General features: G+C 47.6%; 1 non-coding gene across 1 annotated transcript; it reads left to right on the forward strand.

Annotated features, from left to right (window-relative positions):
- The first annotated feature begins 4,753 nt into the window (after positions 1–4,753).
- On the forward strand, positions 4,754–4,847 carry TRNAI-UAU. The gene is made up of 2 exons: positions 4,754–4,791; positions 4,812–4,847. It is a non-coding gene; the product is annotated as a tRNA-Ile (tRNA).
- Positions 4,848–5,568: the final 721 nt, after the last annotated feature.

Genomic DNA, 5,568 nt, shown 5'->3' on the forward strand with positions numbered 1-5,568 from the left:
AGATAAGATCATACATCTCAGAGGAGCTTTTAATCACCAAAGAAAAGCCTCTGACACAGTGTGAGCAATTTGTCTAGGAACGGGTGAATTTGAAATTCAGCTTAGCCCAGAGATAAAGAGAAGTTGCTTTGTGTTCAAGGTCAAGAATCAGCACAGACTATGCTAAGTGCAAAGAAAAACTGCTTTCAGCCCCAGCTGATTGTGGAAAAATAGAGACAGAGGCAAACCAAAAGCAATACAAGTTACAGAACTGAAATTACATTTGCAAAGCTTAACTGTTCAGTGAGATCCAACAGTCTTTGCAACCCCGAAGCCGGACAGGCAGCTGACCTGGACTGGAATCTCTGAAAGAAACACCACAGGAGATTCCAGGGTGTAAAAGAACAGCCCTCCCAAGAGCAGAAGAATGTTGGAAATTCTGAACAAGCTGTATACAGGATATTCTCCCGTCCACCTATTCCCCCTTCTCTGACCGTTATACACAGACGTGGCCAGTCTGGACATGTGTGAGTATTAAAGTGGCTTAAGGCTTGGAGCATTCATATTTTTTCTGAGTGAGGTGGGAGCGTTCCCAACACTCTCCACTGTTGTTTTATTATTTTTAATGAAGCTTTCAAATTTGGTTATATGGTGTGTTTTCTTCCCCCAACCTCCTGCAGTGTCAGCCTGATCACCTGACATGAGGGATAAATTGGTAACAGATATTTGTCACAGTTTGGTGAGCAATTGAGAATGGGGGAGCCCTCAGAATTTACACCATCTAGCTGTTTTACCCTTGTTATTTTATGTTTGCTTTGTTTGGTATTGTTGGTGTTATGTGTTAAGAATTGCATGATTAAAGGTGAGCCCTAATAGAATAAGGAAACACTATCTGGTTTTGGTGCACTATCTGGTTCTGGTTCTGTTCTGTTTAACCGGTTACTGTTGTGTTTCTGCTCTGTTCATTTGGGCGTTAGGTGTGTGGGCAGAACTGAACTTCTCGTTCATAATTCCTCAGAGTGGAAGCCATGTATGCGATGAAGCTCTGAGGTTGTATTGAGATCCTTCTGTCCCGTCCCCTGTAACGGACAATGTAATAGAAGTAGGAAAATCTGGCTTAGACTGTAATTCTCTCTGCTCTCTGTGTAATTTTCTTTTCTGTTTAAGTGTCAGCAGACAAATGGGTGGGTCTCTGGATAAACCCCCTAAAGTGGTTTGGATTATATGTTAAGTAAATGGCCTTTACCCAATGGTCATGCGTTTTTGCCCAGGTGGCAAGCCTCATGAGGGAGGATTCAAATAGCCTTGTTAGTAAGAATGTTTAAGAGAAGAGACCAGGAAGGGTGGGGGCTAGTTGAGAAGCCCACCCTCCTAGCTAAACTGATATTGGAACAAGCTAGTGCCCATGGAAGGGACGGTTCAGCGAGAAAAGCAGGATCGGGCCCAAGCGGGCAGGCAACAGACAGAGAGATTGGAAAACAGGTTGGGAAATTTTGAGGATGTAGTGGAAGGAAGAAGTAAGTAAGTATAAGCATGGGGATTTCAAATACCCAGGAGAATATTTGGAATGGTGATGTGAATTGATAAGTGATTTAAGCAAATGATTTAAGAGAGAGTGAAGAGTTAACTCTGTAGTTGCTGGAGGGAACAGCAGTTGAACTTTGTAAAAATGCTAAAGAGGAAGGTCCTTGGTGTCTTTGAAATGTTTGTAAATAGATTCAGGCAAAGAAATTCTTATATTGCAATCATTTGGCTATAAACAATTTCGTTGAATTAGCTAAAGAATGTATACAGTGCTATGTAATTGAAATCCTATTAGGCTCTAAGGGGCACTATAAGAAGTGCTTTTCTTTCAGTATTTGAAAGCAGGCCCACTGCCCTTACAGACACATCAGGTGTACCATCTAATCTGTGGCCATGGAGACATACTTGGAGACTTTCTGGATGGAAGTGTGGACATTCACAGTGCTCCTTTCAAGCATTTGGGCTGGTTAGGGGTGTGTGTGCTCCCACATACTGAATTCTGCCGGGTCCATGGGGAGGATGAATGTGGGACTGAATTATTTACCGAGACATCTGGGAAATTAGACCACCTGATATACCTAACTGATTTATAGTCAGTGTCCCTAGAATAACACCTGACATTTTGGATAGGAATAGGGAGTCAATGGACATTTTGGCTGTTAGAACCCCTACAACTTCAGTGTATCCGTAACTGAATCCAGGGGAAGTTGTCACTGTTCATGATAACGTTTGCTAGAAGGGTAGAGAACAAGGAACTATCCTGACAGAACACCTACTTTTTTTCAAGTTAATGATAGCTGTGTGTATGTTAAAACCACCACTTTATGTACTAAGTGTGATGTATTGTGCTTTGTGACCAAAACTGTATAATAACCCCATCATATTATTGCTATGGAAATGTTATTGCTTGTATTGATATTAGTTAGCTTAGAATTATGTTGTTGTTGTAAAGGATGCACTAAAAGTAATACCTTTCATGTTCATGCTAATCATGCATTGTCATTACATCCAATGAAAACCCCTAAGGTTGAAACATCTGATGTAGAATCTGAACTCCGTGGCTTAAGGCAAATAGAGATTTGAAAATATCTGTTGTACTAGAAGTACAAAACGGGGGAGTGTGGAAGTAGGGAAAGAATTAACAAGGATTTGAAGGGGATTTTAATGCATGTCAGTTAGTTAGCAAGAGTTAAGCTAGTAGTTAGCAAGAGTTAGGCCACACTGTAACCCTAATGACGTGAGACTTGTAGAAGTGAGGATGGTGTGAGGCAAGCAGAAAAGAACTGTGTAAAAAGTTATTACGACCTTGCAACTGATAACCAAATACGTAGACTGGCGTCTCCTAGAAGTGAGAAAAACAAGATAGCAGGATGGCTTATGTATAAACAAAATGCAGTTGTTGCTCATTATTGTCTGTATTATTGCTTGTTATTGTCTGTAACAAAGGTATAAATGCTGCTGTAATTGTTTACCTGTTGAGAGACCTGTCCGGGACTAGGGCGACCCTGTGTCCTAGGGCACTCTCTCCCTCCATTGTAATTACTGGAGAAATAATAAAGTATTTGATTTTGCTGCACCCAAAGAAAAAGCGAGAACTGAGTTTTTCTCCGACACACTGCTCACCACACATACTGCACACACACACACACAGAGTGCCACTGTCCACCACACACACTGCACATACACACTCTCACACACACACAGAGTGCCACTGTCCACCACACATTAAAGCGAACTAGGCGGTTGCCCAGGGCGCCAAGTTTTGGGTGCACCAAAAAGCGGTGCCCCCAATTTTTTTTTTACAGCAGTTCCTCCCCGAGCTGCTCCACTTCTCCTGCCTCCCAGGCTTGCAGCGCCAATCAGCTGTTTGGCGCCGCAAGCCTGGGAGGAGAATTAGAGTGGGGGCGGCGTGCTCGGGGAGGATGCGGAGCAGAGGTGAGCTGGGGTAGGGAGGTACTGCACGGCTCCCCAGCGGGGGAGCTGCCGCGGAGGAGGGGGAGCTGATGCAGGGGTGGGGTGGGCGCAAGGTGGAAGTTTTGCCTAGGTGCGAAACTTCCTTGCACCGGCCCTGCACACACATACACACAGTGCCACTGTCCACCACACACACTGCACATAGACACACACACCATGCCCCTGTCCACTGCACACACTGCACACATACACACACACACCGTGCATGCTGCGCACACATCAACTGCAACAAAAGAAACACAAACTACACACTCTGGAGACAGTTGGTTTGTTTCCAGGTTGCTTTTACTTACAAAGGTACTGACGTGTGATCTCTCTTCTTTTTCCATGGGCAGAAACGCACTGGAGGAGAAAAATGCAGATCACTGAAATTTTAAAACACTCATAAATAATTTCACACTGTGGGTTGGGGTGTCCAGGAGGACCCAAGGGAAGGGACTAGGGAGATTAGGGGGAGAGGAGGGTGGGGTTACCAGGGTGCACTATGGGACTGGGGGATTTAGAGACCCCAGAGAGGACAGGCAGGGGTGGGTTGCAAGGCCCCACGGTGGCTGAAAAGGGGAACCCGGCAGGTTTGGGGGTAGCAGAGATTGGCTATGAGGAACCGCACACCCTGGGGATAGACTGGGGGAGTGGGGGGATGGGAAAGTGGGGCCCAGCAATGGAGAAATGGGTTGGAGGCAATTGAGGGAGAGGTGCTGAGGACGGGGAGGAGGATGTCGGGGGTGCTGAGGGCGGGGAGGAGGAGGTTGGGGAGGGGCAGTGAGGACGGGGAGGAGGAGGTCAGGGGCAGGGCACTGAGGATGGGGGGGAGGACGAGGGGGTGGGCCCATGGGACGGGGAGGTGGGATGGGTGGGGGAGGGGCCCCACAGACAGAGGGAGGCACCGTGCGGAAGATGGGGAAATGGGGGACCCAGGGATGGGGCAGGTGTGGGGGGCTGAGGTGGGTGTTAGTGAGGGAGCCTCACTGCTAGTGCAGACTCGGCAGTTTCTGCATGAGAGACACTGTCCCAAAGCAGGACTAATGCTTAGAGCTGGTTATCAGTGATTTCAGATCTGTTGGTCTGCAGCAAGACTCTACATTGAGTCTTAACCAGCTCTGTTATTACACAGCGACGAAGAAAAGGGTCAAATGGGGCCTGGAACCCTTAAGAAGGATCCACCCCACCAAGTACAACACTTGTCGCTACCTGCTCTCAGCCCCACTGAGAATGTTTTGGGGTCATCCCTCGCCTGTATCAACCTAGGGGTCTCGGAGAATGACAGTTAACAGGTGCTCCAGTGGCACAATTGGTTAGCGCACAGTACTTATAGGGCAGTGCTGAGAGGACCTATGCTGAGGTTGTGAGTTCAAGCCTCACCTGGAACACTGGTTTTCATTAACCAAATGGCTTCACCCTCTTATTTGGCCCTGTGGAATGTAGAATTCCAGCCCTGGGACACTGAGGAGGGGAAGAGTTAATAATGCCCCCTTAACTTGTTACCTCCTCTCCAGAGTGCTGGTGAGAATCTACAATCCTTTCTCCCCCCCCCAGCCCCTGTGCCAGGATCCCTCAAGCAGAGCCTGGAGTCCTGCCCATCCCTGAGCCTGGAGGGAGAGGAGCAAGGAGCCATTGTCAGAGGGCTTTCCCTTCCCCTGCCCACTTCCCTGGCTCTTGTCACACAGACAGCAAGCAGCAAAAGGCCAGAAGTCGGAAGCGCAGACAAAGGGATGTTTACTGGGGTTAGTTTCAAGCAAGCAGATTTCAAAGCCCTTCACACCAGTCGGGCTTATCTCTATAGACCGACAGAGTCTGTTCCCAGTGTCCCTTTCCCAGCTCTGACACCACAGAGCGTTTACCCCACATCCCTACAGACAATTCTTTCCTGGGTGCTGGCGGGTGAGTCCTGCCCACATGCTCAGGGTTTAGCTGATCACCATATTTGGGGTCAGGAAGGAATTTTCCTCCAGGGCAGGTTGGCAGAGACCCTGGGGGGTTTTTCACCTTCCTCTGCAGCGTGGGGCATGGGTCACTTGCTGGAGGATTCTCTGCACCTTGAAGTCTTTAAACAACGAGTTGAGGACTTCGATAGGTCAGACATAGGCCAGG

Source organism: Mauremys reevesii, linkage group 12, assembly GCF_016161935.1.
Source record: "Mauremys reevesii isolate NIE-2019 linkage group 12, ASM1616193v1, whole genome shotgun sequence".
Classification (NCBI taxonomy): domain Eukaryota; kingdom Metazoa; phylum Chordata; order Testudines; family Geoemydidae; genus Mauremys; species Mauremys reevesii.